The sequence below is a fragment of the Petromyzon marinus genome, chromosome 44 (assembly GCF_048934315.1).
Source record: "Petromyzon marinus isolate PM22_M1 ecotype Great Lakes invasive population chromosome 44, UKy_Petmar_22M1.pri1.0, whole genome shotgun sequence".
NCBI lineage: Eukaryota > Metazoa > Chordata > Hyperoartia > Petromyzontiformes > Petromyzontidae > Petromyzon > Petromyzon marinus.
In genome coordinates this window covers 8874779-8895756 of record NC_133710.1, presented here as the reverse complement: position 1 = coordinate 8895756, position 20978 = coordinate 8874779, and the positions used below count along the sequence as shown (strand labels likewise).

Below are 20978 nucleotides of genomic sequence, written 5' to 3'. Positions count from 1 at the left end.
GAAAATTGTGTTTTTTTTTTTGGGGAACTGTGTTTTTATTACGACGAATCTTGCACTATTTTTTTTATTCCTTAGCTTAAAACGTTTAAAAGGTTATTTTCGTTATTTAAAATTATATGATTTCTTACCATTTATTTAATAATGTATTCATTTGTATTATTCGTTGGTATTGCTTTGTTGTGTCTGTGTCACGGAAACGGTGTGGGTTTTTTTTTTAAATTGACGAAAACCCGACTTAAGAGCGTCTTAGCTCACAGGGCACTTCAAAATAAATGGAACTGAAACTGAACTGATCATTGAACATCCTTGCGCGATGCCGCTGCTGCTGCAACACTCGGGGAGAAAGAGACGATCTCGTGAAATGCAAGCCTCCCCCTCCCCACCACCACCACCACCACCCCTCCTTCTCTGCGCATCAACATAAATTCTCCACCACGACCACCACCTTGCCCTCTGAAATAGAGACTTCCATTTGGGGACACGCGCCTCGACTCATCTGTCGGCCGAAAGGACTCCTCCCACTCCGTGCCACCGAATGGCGCGAGACGTGGCGGGGCGGGGGGCACAATGGGTGGGGGGCACAATGGGGGCGGGGGGGGGGCCCACAGTGCCATCCCAAACAAGAACCGAATGCCCGAAAGACCGACGGAGGGACAGCCCCTGGCCGTCCGTCTGCTGCCCCACGCAGAGACAGTGGGGACCGCTCCCAACCGCGTCCCAACAACAACAACAACCACAACAACAACCACAACAACAACAACCGCCATTCGCCACTAAGTGGCGGTGACGTCACCACGACGCTTGTGCCAGGCTATGTGCACCCTGAGGCCACGTGAAGTGTCGAACGCCCGCTGGCAGGAGGTCACGGGGCAGACCCAGGTACCACGGGTCGACTGACTGAGATGACTGGCTGATGCACCACCTGTGCCCCCTACTGTGCCAACCTGCTGTGCTTTAGCCACCCGGCGCTCCGCTCGCTGTTGTGAGCGTCGCTCCTCCGCCCTCCGTTGTTGTTGGAGGGCGACTGCCTCCAACTGCCCAGTAGCATCCTTCACGAGCCTCCTCCACAGAGGCCGATCTTGACACCGCTGGTACCAGTCATCGGCAAGTCCACTCAGCTCCACGTCCTCCTGTACCACATCACTCCATCTCTTCTCTAGCCCGTGCCGCGCCCGCTTAGCCCCCTCAATCCGGCCAAACAAAAGCTGTTTCGGCATGCGGTGGCTGGGCATGCGGGCTACATGACCCAGCCATCGCAGCCTTGCCTGCCGGAGGAGCTCACCGATGGGACCCTGCCCAGATCTTTCAAGGATTTGTGAGCTCCTCACACAATCCAGTCTGGTTAAACCCAGGATGGATCGTAGGCAGGTCAGCCTAAATGTTTCTAACCGGCGAAGATGTTCCATTAGGGGGGTCCACGTTTCGCAAGCGTAGAGAAGGGAGGGAATGATCGTGGCCGAGAAGACCTGAAGCTTAGTGCGGAGCGACAGACCAGGTAGCTTCCACACAGCGTTACGCAACCGATGAAAAGATATTGCCGCTCGACTGATTCGGAGTGAGACCTCTGCTGTTAAACTGGAGCCAGTCATAAGCACACTGCCCAGGTATGGGAAACTCTCCACTCTCTCCACAACTGCCCCATCACCGATTGGGAGTTGTGGGGGTGGAGTGTCCAATGGTACAAAATACCCAGGCAGGTGCTTAGTTTTGGTGGGGCTGATGGTAAGGCCCCACCTCTTAGTGGCACGCTCCAGTCTCAGCAGCAGCGTCTCCAACTCCTCCTCTGACTGAGCAGCTATTACCAAGTCATCAGCATACATAACGTGGTTGAGCAATAGGGAGCCATCCCTTGACCGCACCCGGGCATCGATTAGCCTCCCATTATATCTGTACCATATGGAGATTCCCCCGGTACAGCTATTGAAGGCTTCACGAACTACGTGGTCAAAATAGATGTTAAATAATGTGGGAGCCAGAGGACATCCCTGTCGCACCCCAAGGTGTACAGGGAATGGCTCTGACTCCCGGCCACGTAGTTTTACCCGGGCCCGCTCACCATCATGAAGGTCCTTAATGATCGTGAGCAGAGGGTCAGGTACTCCAAAAGCACGAAGAACGACCCAGAGCCCAGGCCTACTGATGGTATCATAGGCCTTGACCAGGTCAATAAAGCAGAGATGTAGGTCCTGTTGGAATTCCCTACACCTCTGCTGTAGCAGACGGACAGAAAATATGGCATCTGTGCAGGACCGCCCTTTCCTGAAACCGCATTGGGGCTCCGCAAGCCTCTCCTCAGCGTGCCTGGCAAGGCGATGCTGAATAATCCTTGCCAGGACCTTTCCCGGCACACTGAGGAGTGAGATGCCCCTGTAGTTGTTACAGTCTGTGCGGTCCCCCTTCTTAAAAAGGGGGACCACCAGGGCATCCTTCCAATCCTGCGGAACCCGTCCAGTGGTCCAGACTGTTGTTATGATGTCATATAGGGCAGTCTGTGCACAAACGCCACCCTCCCTCAGCATTTCGCTTGGGAGATCATCTCTGCCCGCTGCCTTTCCTGGTCTCAGACTCCGGATCGCCTTCAATACTTCCTCAGCAGATGGCACCTCAGCCAGCCACTCACAGGGGGTGACTTCATCCAATATTTGAGGCACCGCAGCCTCAGCAGGGTCATCCTCACTTTGTGCCACGATGTTTTCCTGGCTGAGGGATTTTCCCTCCCCCAGGACCTCACAGAAATGCTCAGCAAATCTGCGAACCTGTTCCTGGGGGTCGGAAATTGGATCACCGTTTTTTCCCCTAATGATGGTAATAGGTGTGGCGCTGCAGGTTACTTTTTTGATGGAGTTAAATAGAGATTTGTGATCACGGGCCACTGAGGCAGACTCCATCTCCTCAGCAACCCGCGACCACCACCCATCCTTGCAGCGCCTCACGGCTCTCCGAACCTCCGAGCGAAGGCTGCGGTAAGCCTCCTCATTCTCTGACGTGGGATTCTGTAGCCGATGACAGTGGGCCTGTCGCTTTTTCTCAACCATCCTGAACAACTCCTCTGTCATCCAGGGTGTCTGGGGAGGTCTGGACCGCGTACCCAAAGCAGCCATTGCAGCTGCATGAGTCACAGTCCTAAACCTCGCCCATTTACCCTCGACATCAGGAGGAGTCGGGGACGATGCCAATCCCAGCCGCAAGCGATGATGAAATTCTCGCTTGCAACTTTCATCAGATAACTGAGACCAGGCCACTTTAGGTTGGAATGGGGTCCTGGGTGTACACCCACCACCGGAGTGGAAGAATGGCAGGCGCATCTTACAGATGACTAGTCGATGGTCAGAGGGCAGATCAGCTCCACGGTAGGTCCTGGTGTCAAGGACATGGGCTCGCATTCGCTGGTCCGTCACTATGTAGTCCAGCAGATGTTCTTGCTTGGACCCGGCATGCATCCATGATGTTGTGTGGATGCGCCGATGCCGGAACAGCGTGTTGGTAATTACAAGCCCATGGGCTGCACAAAAATCTAGCAGCCTCCTACCGTTGTTATTGAGCTGATCTGGCCCATGCCCTCCAATCACTCCAGACCAGGTGCCAGTATCATGACCAACTCGGGCATTGAAGTCACCCAACATGATGACTCTATCCCGAGGGGCCACTTTAGCCAGCACCTGTGACAGGAGGTCATAGAAGGCATCTGACTCATCGGCTTTGCCTGCATCCCTCCACGGATGTTCATCTTCGGTGGGGGCATAAGTAACCACGACCACCATTCCTCGCCTCCGGTTGATGGGAAGGCGAGCCCAAAGTAGCCTGGGGCTTACAGCTTCCCACACCTCACCGCCACGCTCCCACGCCCCCTTCATTCTTTTGTTCAAAAGAAGACCCACACCCTGTTGTTTGGCAGTCTGCTGCCCCGAGTAGAGGACTGTCCACCCCTCATGGTGGCAGGAGCCAGAGCCGGTCCACCGGACCTCCTGAATGCCGCATAGATCCAGGCGGTACCGGTCCAGCTCCCGACAGAGGAGTGGTAGCCTCTCCTCTGCAGTGAGCGTTCGAACATTCCACGTGGCCACCCGTAGTGGCTTTTCGTTGTTTCTGGAGTAGCCCCGAGGGTAGGTATTCAATCTCCTGGCTCCGCCAATTGGGGTTTGGCCAGGAGACGTCATAGACGCCTGGCCCCCCGGGGCCTCCGGCACAAGCTTAGTTGTTACATATTTCAGTTTAATTTGTGGTTTTGTGGTAATTAATTGAAGGTGGAGGGGTTACCAGCCCCTCGCACCCGTCTAGAGCCCCCGTTTAGCCCCTGTGGTGGACACATATGCCATGAGGGGAGGAGCCAATCAAAATTGGAACTCCCCCCACAGCGCTGTCCACGACAGAGTTGCCCGTCCGGCACCGCGAGGAGGTAGCGGGTTGTTTTGCCGGACAACAACAACAACCACCACCACCGCCACCGCCACGTGGAAGGAGTGGAGGATGTTTAATCAATCCGTGGAAGATCAGGGACTTCCCAGCGAATTGCAAATTGAGCGGTGGGCGAGTCACGGGGCATAATTTAACTGATGAATGCACTTTGAACTTGTGTCGCACCGTACGTAAACCAACCGTGATTATAATCGGAGGTGCGGGGGAATGACGAGCGAATACAACCCGCAGACTCCACTCGGCTGCCCATCCAGGATGCTGCAATGAGGAACGGCTTTACAACAATAAAACTCACAATTGTAACACGCTGTCGGCTTTTTATTCTTCATACGCCACACCGACGAATAAAGCAGACGAAAACCAAAGTGACAGCACTTTGTCCCGACGTCCCACGTTCCGCACGCGTGTGTTCTGTGAGGTGGATTATTATATGCACGTTCGTAACAATCCAGGCGCACACTGGGTGCCTCCTAAAACGCATTGCTCTGCTCCATCGGATGCGTCTGTTATGTGCACGAATCGTTTATTTCATTGGCCGGGTGTGCGAGCCATTTGCAGCTCGGTTAATACATTTTGCTCGGCAAATGTTTGCGAAGGAAGACATTTTCCAGCTTGTAACGATTGCGTAACGTGAAAGGCATCACTGCGGCGAAGTGGATGCAACCTTATTATACTCGGGTTGCATGGCGAAAGGAGAGAACACATATCTATCTGTCTATATAAAAATGGAACCCTTTAATGTGTCTGCTCTAACATGTGTTGTGATTCCGATTCGTACAATATAACGTTAGCCGAATTCGCCAATCCTATCTTGTGCTGGCAGTTGTGCTACGCTTTGACAAATTCTTGCGATAATAAAATACAAAGATCCCCGCCCGTATAGCTTTTATTAGACTGGTTGAAGGCCGGCACGGCACGCGAGGGGGTGGGTGTGGCCAGTTCCACGCCCGACCGTCTTTGTCTCCCCAATGCTCATGTTTTACACACCCCACCAGGTGCTCACTTAAGGCTGAGTCGACCTCGGGCAGGCCCGGAAACGGGTTCTGATATTCGTCATCGATGTTGCCTGTGAGCGGGAATCGAACTTTGGGTGGCTGGTGTTTATCGCGCCATGCACTCGCAAACTCCACTGCCACTTCCCGTGAGCGGTAGTGGAATTACTGTCGGAGACAGACACAGACAAGTAGATGCACTGGCGACGAGGAATATATCAAAATAGCCTGGATGTGAATGTGGTGGAGACAAATAACAGTGGATTAGTTGTTCGGCGAAATTGACAAATTTTTGTGTGATAGAGTGCACTTCTAGGTGCTTGAGAACCAGTAAATGCCTTGCCCCATGGCTATAATAGCCAGTATAATAACACACATTTCTTGAACCAAGTCCATAGCTTGGATAGTTCCGGAGAAATTCAACTTTATGTTTTACTGGTATACCCCCGAAATGTAGAAGTTGGTTGCTGGGCAATGGAATTTTCTCTTACAAGTCCACCAGACATTTACATAAGGTACAGGTTCTGAGCTTTCACGCACTGTGTTCATTTCCCATGAAAATGCTACCGAGGGCTCAGGTGTTTAAGGTCTGAAATATATTTATTTAGCTCAGCCACGGGCAGCTCCATCTAAAATTAAGCCCTAATATCTTCTTCTTATTATTATTTCGCATGGCGTGTAAGCAACAGTTTGCTTAGATGTCACAGTTGACTGTTAAGGTCCTTCAACGAATCCAAGGTGGCAGTAGTTGCTTTATGGATTGCGGCAATGCCGCCAGGGTATGTTTGGCATGGATGGGGCAACTCGTGGTTTCGGCTTCACCACCACCACAGTCGCCCTCGCACACGACTGGCTCACAAGTGACGACATCACATTTAGCCCCTCGACTTAGCGCGAACGCAGTCCCCCAGTACCACAAATTATACAGTTGAGCTTCCCGCATTTGGGGGAAATCGCAGGGGTCAACCCACCCGCAGTGCAATGGATGAGCCTCGCCCCGGGAGGGCCACTGAAGTGATCCTTGCCTCACATTCTCTCTTTTTTTATGTCTGTTCCTAGTTTCGTGTCTTTTATTCGAAATGTCCAAGGTTAGATCATTTTTCGAAGGCGTTTCCAAACCAGCACCACAAGCTCCCGCCCAGCACTGCAGCACGGCAGGGCATGCTGCCCTCGGTTGTTGGCAGCTGTCGCGCTGACAGCATCACAGCCCCAAGCACGTCACTCCGCCGGCTCGCTGGCCTGCTGCCCCCGGGAAGCTCGCCTGAGCAACTCTGTTCTTCTTGCGCTGGGCCAGGGACAACTTGGCACGGTTCCACCCCTTGGGCCTTCTTCGTCACTTCCTTCCTTGGCCTCTTCTCGTGCACCGGGTTCTCTCGGATCGTCGTCTCGTGAGCCTTCCTGAACAGTCCCTCCATCATGTCGGGGGGGTGACTCCGTTCTTGATGCAGCGAGAGAACTGCCGCTTGCACGCGGCCTCGTCGTTCTCCACTAGCGAACGCATGGCAGTCCGCCACGTTCACATGCCCAGGGTGCACTTGCGCCCTTGAGCGCGCCGTACCACCTCGTTGCCGGTGGTGGTGCGCGTAGGAGGTGAAGGCGCCGGGCTGGCCGTCAACGCTCTCCACGTTGAACTCATCGGCCGTCACGTCGGCCTGGCCCTCGTACACCTTGTCCAGGCCCAGCTTGGCAAGCAGGCGGCGCGTCAGCAGCAGGCCGGTGTGGTAGGCGGCGGCGTAGTTGGTGAGTCCCGCGGTGATGCCCTACTTGGAGAGCTCTTCCCTCCTCTCTTGTGCTCAGAGGAAACAAGAAGATGCTCGGTGTAGTCGGCACTTTGCTTCATTCATCATTTAGTTTTTTGTTTTTTTGTTCAATGCTTTGCTTTATGTGCCCTCCCCCCGCCACCTTTTTAAATGAAAGATTTCACGAGAGATTTCACGCTCTGCTCTCCTCCTTCTTACCCCTTCCCTCTCTTTTTTTCGTGAGAATGTGGATTTCTACTCTTTGGTTCTATTGGGTAAAGTCACGTAGGTGAAAATAAAATAACAAAAAATCACGACGTTTCGGCCACAACACAAGCGGCCTTCATCAGGTGAAGGGACGAGACTGTCTGGAGGACAGCGCTGGAGTGGAAGAAGCCACGCTTAGATCACGACCTTTAAGCTGTGTGAGAAGAAAAAGACCACGCGCCTTGACAAAGGAATTAGCATATAATTTAGCATTGAAATGGCTCATTGAAATAGCTAAGTTAAAGTATACACATCCGCAGGGGTACCCCTTGACAAAGAAATTAGCATCGAATTAGCATTGAAATAGCTGAGTGATTAGCTTGTAACTGGTCACAGAAATAGCTATGTTAAAGTTAGAGCATATACATTCACCGAGGCACCTAGTACAAATCAAACAGGAGAATTTAGCGAAACACAACCACGCTCAGACATCGGACCTGTGTGCGAGCAAACAATGGTGTTCTGACAAAGAAATTAGCATAAAAATTAGCACTTGATTGGCGGATTTTAGGAAAGGTCGTGATCTGAGCGTGGTTTCTTCAACTCCAGCGCTGTCCTCCAGACAGTCTCGTCCCTTCACCTGATGAAGGCCGCTTGTGTTGTGGCCGAAACGTCGTGATTTTTTGTTATTTTATTTTCACCTACGTGACTTTACCCAATAGAACCAAAGAGTATGGATCCTAGCAGTCACGAAAGCTTTAAATCTAGAAATGTGGATTTCATTCATCTGGTTTCCATGCGAGTGAACAGGTGCGTGCACTCAGCGCTTCTTTGGCGTTGCTCCGGCAACCTGTCCAGCGATTCGGTCGAGGTCCGTGTGCCCTGTGGGTGTCAGCCTCCTTCCCCACCCTCTTGAGGCTCTCGAGGTCCTGCAGGGACCTTGCAACAAGCGACGTTCTTGGAGCCGCGCGCGAAGTAGCTCTCGGCTTGGTGTCGTTGCGCTGCCGACCGCCGTAGATCTCGGTCATGGCGCCGACCTCGATGCCGCCGTGCAGGTACAAGTGTCTCAGCACTGAGGGTGACTGGTACTGCGCGCACGGAGTACCAGTCAACCATCGTAGGGCGCCAGCTCCTCGTGTCTGGCCAGCTTCACTGTATCCACGCAGTCGGGATTCTTCAGCTTGCCCGACTTCTTGACGAAGGGCGCGAGGGCCTTCACAAACTCCTGTTGATTCACGTCCTTCACGGTGATGCCTGGCATCGTGATGGTGCGCGGATATCTGTTTAAGTAAAACAAAAAAAAACTATTCTTTGGTTCTTTCGGTAAAGTCACGTATCAATAGAAAGAACCAAAGAATAATTCCTGCAGTCACGAAAGCATCAAATCGAAAACAAAAAACGTGAACTATTAATTATTTTTGTTTAAGGCAAGGGCCATGTTTATACATATTTTTGAAGATTTTTTAAATCTTTGCAAAATCTTTTTGTGTGTGGGGCAAGTCACCTTGCACATCTTTTTCCTGACCTGTACGTATAAGTGGTAGCACAGTAGGTGGTATCAACATGTTAGGCGTTCCTCAGTTTTATACATACAAAAAAAGGAAAAATATTGGTGTTATCATTTCATTAAAAATGTAATGTGAATGCAAGATATAGAAACATGTTTGAATACTTGCATGCTGATATGTAAGAAGCGTAAAATAAATAGCTAAAGGTTACATTTAAAAAAAGAGAGAAGGCTCTCTACCCCCTCTCTGTACCCCCCCCTCTCTCTCTACCCCCTCTCTGTACCCCCCTCTCTCTCTACCCCCTCTCTCCCTACTCTATGTATATGTTCCCCCTGTTTTCTATCCTTCATTGCCTCTCCCTGTCTCCCTTTTTATGACGATCAGAGGAAACAAGAAGATGCTCGGTGTAGTCGGCACTTTGCTCCGTTCATCATTTCGTTTTTTTGTTTTTTTATGCTTTGCTTTATGTAACCCCCCCCCCCCCCACTTTTAAATGAAAGACCCAAGAAAATATGTTTTTTCTTATTTTTTTCTGCTCTCCTTACCCCTTCCCTCTCTCTCTACCCCCCTCTCTGCCCCCCCCTCTCTCTCTCTGCCCCCTCTCTTCCTACTCCATTTCGCTCTCTCTCTCTCGCTCACTCTCTTCCCTCCCATCGTCACCCCTCATCCCCGACGTTTTGGCTGGCTCATTCCCTTCCCGCTCTACCTGCCCATCCCTCATCTCTGCTTCAGGCTCACCTTGAGCCGTGCCTTAATGCCTCTGCCTCTTGGAACCTCCGTCCCTGGGATCCCTTCCTCTCTCTTCTCTTCCCTTTCCAGTTATTTTTTTTCATCCATGGCTTGGCTTCATTGACTCTACTCACCTCCCCTCGTTCGTGTGCCACGGGGAAGCCGTTTAACATAAATCTGGCGCCACATCTGCATCTGTTTTCATTTTTGTTGTTGTTGTGGTAAAGCGTGCAAAAGACGACACGAAGCTTGCTAAAAACTACAAAGAGGTGTCAAATTATTGTAAATAAGTCACACTTTTTTTTTTAAGGAGCTGACTTTTGGCCCACCCTGTACATTCATTCATAATGCAACTTTCCTGTGTGAGCCAAGTCACACATACTGCCGTATAAAAAAATAAACAACAACAGCAACAAAGAATAAAGGAAAAAATGCATTTGCAGTGTGAGGATAGGAGAGGCTGCCGAAATGTGAGGTCCACGCAGGGTTGACCCCAAGGCTGCGTGCATCAGAATATTTGTTTCATACTGGATGAATCCGATGAGCTGCGAAGCTCTCTTTCACCCATGTCCAGAATCTACAAGTACCAGGAGGTACACTTCAGGGCGCGACTCCACGAGACCAGTGGGCACGGAGTCTCAAGTGAGTCCAACAGCGCGTGAGTGGGGGAGGGGGGCCTTGGGCTGAAATACAATAACAACGAACTGCCACGGAATCACCGATCATGCACGATATGCGTCCTTCCAGCCACCACCCCACGGGTAGCAGGGAGTGTGGAACAGATGGAGATGAGTCCACACTCTGCTGTACCGCCTTCTCCTGGCATATCCCAGGATATGTCTCCTCCTAGACGTCTGCGGAAATGGGGCGTGGAGCAGATGGGGGGGTTGGTGTCCTTCCCCCGCACCTCCGATTAGCACGCTTGGCCCAGGTATGGTGCGGAAGAAGTTCTGCACACTCGCACACAAGTTATGAGCCAATCACAAAAGAGGAGGGGGTGTGGGTGTGTGTGTCACATGCCCAATTACCGCATGCCCAAACAGCTTTTGTTCGGCCGGATCGAGGGGGCTAAACGGGCGCCGCACGGGCTAGAGAAGAGATGGAGTGATGTGGTACAGGAGGACGTGGAGCTGAGTGGACTTGCCGATGACTGGTACCAGCGGAGGGCAGAGGAGCGACGCTCACAACAACGAGCGGAGCGCCGGGTGGCTAAAGCACAGCAAGTTGGCACAGTAGGGGGCACAGGTGGTGCATCAGCCAGTCATCTCGGTCATCTCAGTCAGTCGACCCGTGGCACCTGCTGGGTCTGCCCCGTGACCTCCTGCCAGCGGGCGTTCGACGCTTCACGTGGCCTCAAGGTGCACATGGCCTGGCACAAGCGTCGTGGTGACGTCACCGCCACTTAGTGGCGAATGGCGGTTGTTGTTGTCACATGACGTCATAGTCACCAGATGCGATGACTCCGAACCGCGGCATCAATTCGCGAACGAATCGGCGCAGCGATGAACCCGCACAATTACGATCAACTCTGAGCTGGAGGCCGCATCGACTGAGCGGAATTCTATACAATATTGATCCTCGATTCACGATCCGCGGATGACCATTCATGGACAAAGATAACCCCCACCCTCTCCTCTTCTTTCCTCCACACACCTATATGGGACAAGAGATCTCTCACTCTCTCTCTCTGCTCGGTGATTTCGTTGGCTCGTTCGATGCTATCGTTGTGCACGGCAGCACAGAAAAAAAAAACCCCGCTGAATGATTCAGCTCCCATTGTTGACAATTCTTTTGTTCTGTCAAGTCAATGATTTTGTTGCGACGAATGCCTCGGAACGGCATTGGCGCGAGAGGCAGACAACAAGAGGCGAGCGCGTGGACGGAGGTCACTGAGTTCACGATGTGCAAGAAAAGTGGCGGATTTAGGCGAGGCCACGTAATGGATAGAAAGGGGGGGGGGGGGGGGGTTGATTGGCAAATGGTCAAGAATGTCAAACTAAAATACTTGTCAAAGTTTCATTTTGCCAGACAAGGCATATTGGGCTATAACAACTTTTTTTTTTGCAGAAGCGACCTGGCCACAAACGATGGCCCGATTGTGGTCCATCTCCCAATTCGGCAACTTACTAACTAGCGTAGTGAAAGATGATTGCAACTTAGGGTGGTATTTTAACAAAATACAAACTCTGTCATAATCACAAAAAGTATAGAAAAGGCACAAATCACGGCCTCACTCCGACACGCCAGAGCTCTGCCTCGCCGTCCACAACGGTGGGAAGAAAACGTCTCAGCCCCCTTTTGTACGCGACAATCAAGTGTAAGTTGTCTCCACAATTAAGTGGTTTATCGTCGTGTGGGAAGTTGATAGCAGCAGCCAAATAATCTAAAATGCGTGTTTGCTTCTAAATGTGGCCGGGTAAAAACCGGCGGACCCGGAGATAAAAATCCACGCGACCAACGGGGAGAGAGCGACACGCAAACTCCAAATGTACAGCAGCAGGCGTCAGGGCTGGGATCGAACCCACGACCTCCTGCACACCAGGCGAGGGAGTTAACATCTCCTAGCCACCGCGGCGCCCATAATGGAGTGGTAGTCAAAGGAATGGAACGCATCCGAGATGATGCTCACCGTGAGAACGGAGGGCAGAGCGCAGCTCGTGTGCAGGTGGTGCCAGGCAGTGCCGGATGATCCCAGTAGCACAAGTAGCTACACAAGCTACGAGCCCCGCACTTTCAAGCCCCCCCCCCCTCCGCAAAATGCTTTCAAGCTATCAATTCCGTCTTGATTTAAAGCTTTCGTGACTGCAGGAATCCATACTCTTTGGTTCTTTCGGTAAAGTCACGTAGGTAGAAATATAATAAAATTAAAACAAACGACGACGTTTCGATCGCAACACAAGCAACCTTCATCAGGCGGAACAACCACAGCAAGAAAACTGCTGCAGGAAACTGCAATTCCGGTTCTGTGATTCTGCACTTGCTCTATTACTATAGTACTATACTGCCTTAAACTTTTATGAACGACTGGGCGTTTAAGGTTAGCGATTTGTCGCATTATCTGGCTGTATAGTAAATGAAAGAAATACAATTACTTTACTATGCAAGTGAAAAATGTTTTAATATTTAAGTGTGTTATATTTATTTATGGCCCTTTTATAACATATGCTACAGGCCCCGTACAAGCTTAGTCAGGCCCCGTGCCAGGTGAATTGTTGCACCGCAGGATCCTGCGTGGTGGCAGTGACTTTGGGGAGCCCTTCAGCCAGCAGTGTATCGATCATAATAATTAATAATGAAGCTTTTTGGGTTCGATCGTGTGAGTGTAAATGTGTCGCAACTCTCCACCACCCGACACAGCCAATTAGTAAGGGATTTGGTCACGTAAACAAAACGCCAATTAGTTACCACTTCAGCCCACCGGTGTGTTGGAGAGTACATCCACAACGTTTACAATTTGAGCGCCGTGACGTTTTGCTGGTAATGACGTCAACCGGCATCATCGGGCGATTTGCCAGAATAGTGACGCAATCCACCTGCTTGCGTTCTTAAATCGAGCAGCAGCAGCAGCAGCAGGAACCCATCAGGTGCAGAGATCAGACGCGGAGAGGGGGGGGGGGTATTGTAATTATATAATAGATTAGTAATACGTTAATTAGTATGTGTTTCCTCTATAAGGAATTGTAAGATGTATTACTTAATAATAGGTTTCCATTTTTTTTTGCGAATGCAACGTCCCTAAGCCAAGCGGTTACTTCCCGTCCTGCTGTGTTGACGGAGAATAGTCGGCCTCCGCTGAGTTTGTGGATGAGGGCAGACTTCTAGGATGTGCCGCATGGTTTGCTCCACCCCACAGGCACATAGTGGGCTTGCCGTTAGGCGCCGTCCATAAATGACGTCACGCGATTTTGGACGATTTTTAACCCCCCTCCCCCCTCGTCACACGGCGTCACAAAAAGTCAGACCCCCCCTCAAATATGACGTCACAAAGCTCTGCCCCCCCCCTAACAAAATAAAAAACACGCTTCAAATCGCTTTAAACTATTGTCATTGTAGTGCGTATTTAATGTGGCGCTGCGCTCTGATGTTGTAGGAGAAAACATTTATTAAAAAGTCTATTTAATCAAGTAGAACGTGTTGTCTATATTTATTTAAAGTTGCTCATTTTGATGTGACGTCACATTTCTCAAACCACCCACCCCCCCTCGTCACACAACGTCACAAATGTCTGACCCCACCCCCCTAGGTGCGTGACGTCATTTATGGACGGCCCCTTGTGCCCTATCGGTGGACGTTGAGGATGGACCACTCGTTCCGGGGGAGGACAATCAGGGCTCGTGGTGATGACGACGACAACTATTAATAACTATGCGGTGATGTGCGTCGCGGCCTTTCCTGCCATACACGGGGCGTGAGAGCTTGAACAACATTCACGACAATGGGATGCTGTTTCGAGATTAGCATTTGCTTGAAGGATATTTAGCAATGACTGCGCCGTGCCACCCCTCCACTCCCCTCCATGTTTGTATATGCCTCCCATCTCAACGAGTTCAAGTTCATTGCGTGTAACCAGGCGACAGCTCAAGAGGCCAGGCTGAGTCACATTCACAAGCGTGACCTGGGTCAGTAAACTGACAAAAGCGCCACGGTGGCTAGGGGATGTGAACTCCCTCGCCTGGTGTGCAGGAGGTTGTGCGTTCGATCCTGACCCTGACGCCTGCTGCTGTATATTTGGAGTTTGCGGTGTCTCTCTTTCTCTGTCATTATAATCACGGTGGCTGGGAGATGTTAACTCCCTCGCCTGGTATACAGGAGGTCGTGCGTTCGATCCTGACCCTGACGCCTGCTGCTGTATATTTGGAGTTTGCGGTGTCTCTCTTTCTCTGTCATCATCATCACGGTGGCTGGGAGATGTTAACTCCTTCCCCTGGTATGCAGGAGGTCGTGCGTTCGATTCCAACTCTCAGGCCAGCTGTATATTTGGAGTTTGCGGTGTCTCCCTTTCTCTGTCATCATCATCATCACGGTGGCTAGGAGATGTTAACTTCCTCGCCTGGTGTGCAGGAGGTCGTGCGTTCAATCCTGACCCTGACGCCTGCTGCTGCTGCTGTATATTTGGAGTTTGCGTCTCTCTCCCGCCTTGGTCGCATGGATTTTTCCTTCCGGGTCCTCCGTTTTTTGTTTTGTTTCCTTCTACGTTTAGAATCAACATCACGCGCTGAAGATTATTTGTCTGCTATACATTTCCATGTGACGATATAAGCCACTTCGTTGAAATATCATTTGTGAGAGCCAGGTCGCCGCTAACAAAAGAGCCACACGGCGCAGCGGGCCTTAACCTGGTGAAATGAAAAGTTAAAAATAACTAACAACTTCAAAAAGTCAGCAGAGTGCCATCTGGCAGCCGCGTGTTTTTGTCTTTTCTTTGGCGCTTTGCTATTGATGCCCCCAGGGTCTGGAATGCTATTGCCAATAAACTGCAACTTGAGTCGCTACCAATGAGATCTTCTCTCAAAACTGCTCTAGAGGAGTTGTACACCCCTAGCTGCCACTGCTATTCATTGGCGTGAAATAAAATAAAATGTTTCGCTCTGGATGACGCTGCAAAGTATTATCTGTGTTTTGATTTAGCGTGCTGATCTTAAAGGTGCATTGAAAAATTTGATACTCCGACTGATGCTTCTGTTGTTGTGGAGTAACTCATGCAACCAGCTATGGCTCTAGGATTTGGTGTTACATGTTTTTTTATGTAGATTATTGTAAACATTCGGTCACAGTCCCTATCATCACTGTTACGTTGCAATTATGGCTTTATTTTTTGGTGATTTCGAAAAGTTTTTTGGTTTGGACATGTTTGTTTTGTTGTAGTACGGAGTTAGACTGATGGCCTTAATCTAAGTTTTCTTGTGGTTGTTGTTGTTGTTTGACTTGCATCCCACTGGGATTTTTTGCACACAGCGTTGGTGTACGGTGCTTTTTTCAGGAATATTTTGCTGTATTTTTTCATGGATTTTCTGTTTGCACAGTCACTTAGTCACTTTAAGATGTTTTCCTGTTCGTGTTTTTGTTTTTTTGTTTGTTGTGGTTGCACCCGATTCAAGAGCCGAATGGCTCACAGGGCTATACCAAAATAAATAAGCTGAAACTGAAACAGCAGCAGCGACATTGGTAGTTCACAAAAGCCTCGCATTTTGATGGAAGGAGCGTTCACTGTCGCCCATGGGTCATCCTGGGCAAACGTAAAATTTCGAACGACGAGTCCGTCCAAATAATGTGCACGAATGCTCTGACTTCCGAATTTGACAACAGCAGCGACAACGAGAAAGTAATTATAATGTAGAGTTGTTGTTGTTGTTTTGTTGCTTTATTTTTATTTTCTCGTGGCTTTCGGAAAGCGACGTTTCTATAATGAGAGGTAAAGATGACGAAGTGTGATCGAACGTCGAGGGATGAGCGCAGCTCATTCCACCGGTAAAGCAGACACGTTGACATAAGACGTCTGTAAAAAAAAAGTTAACAATTCACGAACGCAGTTTTCAGAAACAGATTAAAAATATGGGACGTTGAAATACAACGAGATAATTAAACTAAAAAAGTGTTGTATGTATTATTTTATTTCAACAGGTGAAGCTCACTGACCTATGTAGCTCTTTGTCAGAAGCCACCTGGCCACAGATGATAGCTCAACGAAGTGGCTCATCATCACGTGGACATTTAAAGTATAGTGGCCAAACACTCTAAACGCACGTTTTCTAAATGTGGAAGGAAAAACCCAGGGGACCCGGCGAACAATCCACGCGGCCACGGGGAGAGAGACGCGCAAGCTCCAATCATACAGGCGCTAGTGTCGTGATCGAACCCACGACCTCCTGCATACCTGGCGAGGGAGATAACATCTCCTAGCCACCGCGGCGCCCCGAATTACCATGCGGGGAAAATTTGGAGGAATTCCAAGTCGCTGAGGGCCTGACGAGTTTCTTGTTTCAGCCCCTGTGGCTCCGTGGACCCCCGTAACCGTTCCCGTTCCGCTGCGTTGCTGATGTCTACTTCATCGGGGACGATATTGGCACAACAAAATAAAAACTGATGATTGATTGTTTGAGAGAGATGATGATGGCTTTGGGAAGAGGCCGTCGTCCATGGAGAAACAGATCGTGGCTGGTGGCGATTTCGCGCGCGAGTGACTTTCAAATTGCAAACGAATCTTCTTTCATTTTGCCGCATTCAAATTAATAATCGTCGTTGAAAGTCTAGATTTTAGTCTTAAATCATATATATATACGTACCGTATGTGTTCTGTTTGTACTCTAAACTGTGTTATGTAAGCCGCCAGGTCGCCCTCGCAAAAGAGGCGATGTATATTGTGTGTCTCGACGAGCCTGGACAGCAACCACTGCTACCATAATCACAAAAAAACACGTGCAAGAGATGCTGCCTTCCAAATCCCCATCGCTGATACTCTTATCTCTCTCTCTCTCTATGAAGTGAACTGCTGCTGCTGATGTGGAAAGCGGTGGCGTAGCGGTTAGCGCTACTGGACTGCGAACCTGGCGACCCGAGTTTGAATCCCGTTCAGGGACAACAGCGGTGAATATCTGATGCCGTGTGTAAACATTGCCAAAAGGGAGACAAAGGCGGCCGGGCGTGGTGCTGCCCACCCACCCCATCGTTTGCCGTGCCGGCTTTCATCGGTGCTCGCTCACAGCACTTGCCCATCAGTCTCGTTGAGGCTACACAGTGGGAGGGGATCTTTGTCTTTGGTGATCCATGCGAGGCTGGGCCTTCATCCAGCAGTGGATCGATCATGGCTGCTGCCGATTATCAAAATGAGGAGCACAATTTGATAATTACTATTCCGAAACTCGTCCCTAATATATGCGCGCATATACCTCGAAAGAAGACGGCTGATCCTGCTGACTCTGGTGCTGCTGGCGATTCTCGGGGGTGGTCAGTTCAGATGCCGCCTGAGACTGCCCCCCCCCTCTCGCCTCCCGCCCCCACCCCCCCACAGTGTGAAATGGGAATTCTGGAGTCGGTGGATTCTGCCGCGGTGTGGTCTGACAGCATGTGAGAACCCGTGTCCACCCGTGCGCCGCGTGCGTTATTCATCACAGCAAGACGCCCCCCCCCCCCACACAGCAAGACGCCCCCACCCCCCCCACAGCAAGACGCCCCCACCCCCCCCCCCCCACACAGCAAGACGCCCCCACCCCCCCCACAGCAAGACGCCCTCACCCCCCCCCCCACACAGCAAGACGCCCCCACCCCCCCCACAGCAAGACGCCCCCACCCCCCCCCCCACACAGCAAGACGCCCCCACCCCCCCCCACAGCAAGACGCCCCCACCCCCCCCCCCCACACAGCAAGACGCCCCCACCCCCCCCCACAGCAAGACGCCCCCACCCCCCCCCCCACACAGCAAGACGCCCCCACCCCCCCCACAGCAAGACGCCCCCACCCCCCCCCCCACACAGCAAGACGCCCCCACCCCCCCCCACAGCAAGACGCCCCCACCCCCCCCCCCCCACACAGCAAGACGCCCCCACCCCCCCCCCACAGCAAGACGCCCCCACCCCCCCCCCCACACAGCAAGACGCCCCCACCCCCCCCACAGCAAGACGCCCCCACCCCCCCCCCACACAGCAAGACGCCCCCACCCCCCCCCACAGCAAGACGCCCCCACCCCCCCCCCCCACACAGCAAGACGCCCCCACCCCCCCCCCACAGCAAGACGCCCCCACCCCCCCCCCACACAGCAAGACGCCCCCACCCCCCCCCCACACAGCAAGACGCCCCCACCCCCCCCCACAGCAAGACGCCCCCACCCCCCCCCCCCCCCACACAGCAAGACGCCCCCACCCCCCCCACAGCAAGACGCCCCCACCCCCCCCCCCCCACACAGCAAGACGCCCCCACCCCCCCACACAGAAAGACGCCCCCCCCCACACAGCAAGACGCCCCCACCCCCCCCACAGCAAGACGCCCCCACCCCCCCACACAGCAAGACGCCCCCACCCCCCCCACAGCAAGACGCCCCCACCCCCCCCCCCACACAGCAAGACGCCCCCACCCCCCACACAGAAAGACGCCCCCACCCCCCACACAGCAAGACGCCCCCCCCCCACACACACAGCAAGACGCCCCCCCCCACACAGAAAGACGCCCCCCCCCACACAACAAGACGCCCCCACCCCCCCACACAGCAAGACGCCCCCACCCCCCCCCCCCACACAGCAAGACGCCCCCACCCCCCACACAGAAAGACGCCCCCACCCCCCACACAGCAAGACGCCCCCCCCCCACACACACAGCAAGACGCCCCCCCCCACACAGAAAGACGCCCCCCCCCACACAACAAGACGCCCCCACCCCCCCACACAGCAAGACGCCCCCCCCCCACACACACAGCAAGACGCCCCCCCACACACAGCAAGACGCCCCCCCCCCCACACAGCAAGACGCCCCCCCCCATAGCCCGTCCAATAAAACGAAGATAAAACCAGGGCGGGGGGGGGGGCCGTGATGTGGACGCAGCGTTTCATTTATTTGTTAATATACGCATTGGCTTACACAAGCACGCACACTCGTGTTTGTGTGTGTGCTGTGTGGCACGAGCGCACGTACATCTAACCAATCCGCTGTGTACAAAGACAAAGATCCCCCGTGTAGCCTTAACAGACTGTTGAGGCAAGCGCTGTTTGCAAGCACCGATGAAGGCCAGAACGGCACACGAGTGGGTGGGTGGGTGGCCAGCACAAAGCCTGACCGCCTTTGTCTCCCCAGTGGCGATGTTTTTACACACCGCACCAGGTTCTCATTTGAGGCTGATTCGAACTCGGGTCGCCGGGTTCGTAGCGCAGTGCGCTAGCCGCTACACTACCGCTCCCTGCACAGCCACACATACACACAGACAGCCACACACACACAGACAGCCACACACACACAGACAGCCACACACACACAGACAGCCACACACACACACAGACAGCCACACACACACAGACAGCCACACACACAGACAGCCACACACACACAGACAGCCACACACAAACAGACAGCCACACACACACACAGACAGCCACACACACAGACAGCCACACACACACAGACAGCCACACACAGACAGCCACACACAGACAGCCACACACAGACAGACAGCCACATACACACAGACATCCACACACACACAGACAGCCACACACACACAGACAGCCACACACACACAGACAGCACACACACAGACAGCCACACACACACAGACAGCCACACACACAGACAGCCACACACACACAGACAGCCACACACACAGACAGCCACACACACTCCTACCTGTAGTGATGGTCCCTGCGTGGCCAATGCTGCACCACCACTCGCGCGCACTCGCTGTACGGAGACAAATGTGCCTCTGTAACAGTAGCGTACGCAGGCTTGTTGAGGCAAGTGCCTTTGCTGATGTGTACATACCGCACTGCATGAGGCAGTCATTGGAGGCTGAGTCAACCTAGGGGAGGCTCAGGACTGGTTCAGGTATTCGCCACCGATGTCTGCCTTGGCTGGGAATCGCCGGGTCCGTCAGCGCAGTGCTCAAATCACTGCCATCCACGACAAAGACCCCCTCCTATATCCTGAACGGACTTGTTTGGGTGCAAGTGCTGTTAGCGAGCACCTATGAAGGCGGCCACGGCACACGAGGGGGTGGGTGGCCAGCGGCACGCCCGACCGCCTTTGTCTCCCCAGTGGCGATGATTTTGCACACCGCACCAGGTACTCATTTGAGGCTGAGTCGACCTAGGGGAGGAGGTCCAGAACCAGCGCGCTAACCGCTACACCCCCCCCCCCCCACACAGCCTCCATACACGCGCTCGTTGTATTCACGATGTAAACACAAGCGGACAATCGCAACGGCCACACAATGACACGAATGCAGCATAATAATGAAGGTGCCTCTATCAGCACGCTCTGCAGGCCGTTGGGATGAGCGGCGTTAATGAGGCGCCTATTAATGTTGACGCGCCAGTCCCAGACACCCCCGGAATGCAAGCGACGTTCGAGTGGCCGGGGCCACGCACAGCCACCGTGACTTCTGGCCTGGCTGATGTTCACGCGACACGGCTGATTATAATTATGGATACCACCAACAACAATGCTCAGCCCTGTCTGTCGATCCACCGCTGGGTGAAGGTCCGCCCTCCAATCAGAATATTTATTTCACGCTGGAAGAATCCGATGTCCAGTGGCAGTTGCAGGCCGTGTAGCAGTTGCATGACCATGCGCAACACCGTGCTGGTCAATGTGGGGTGAAGAAGAGCTTCGGTTGACCGGTTACAGACATCAATCCCCACTCCCTACTGTTGCGTGGCTGAGCCGTACAGCTCTCCCGGTCCATTTTC

General features: G+C 52.5%; 2 pseudogenes; both read right to left on the bottom strand.

Annotated features, from left to right (window-relative positions):
• Positions 1-4716: 4716 nt before the first annotated feature.
• LOC142930868 (large ribosomal subunit protein uL18 pseudogene) lies at positions 4717-7248 on the bottom strand (annotated as a pseudogene).
• LOC116951875 (small ribosomal subunit protein eS19 pseudogene) lies at positions 4717-9084 on the bottom strand (annotated as a pseudogene).
• Between the last annotated feature and the right edge of the window lie 11894 nt (positions 9085-20978).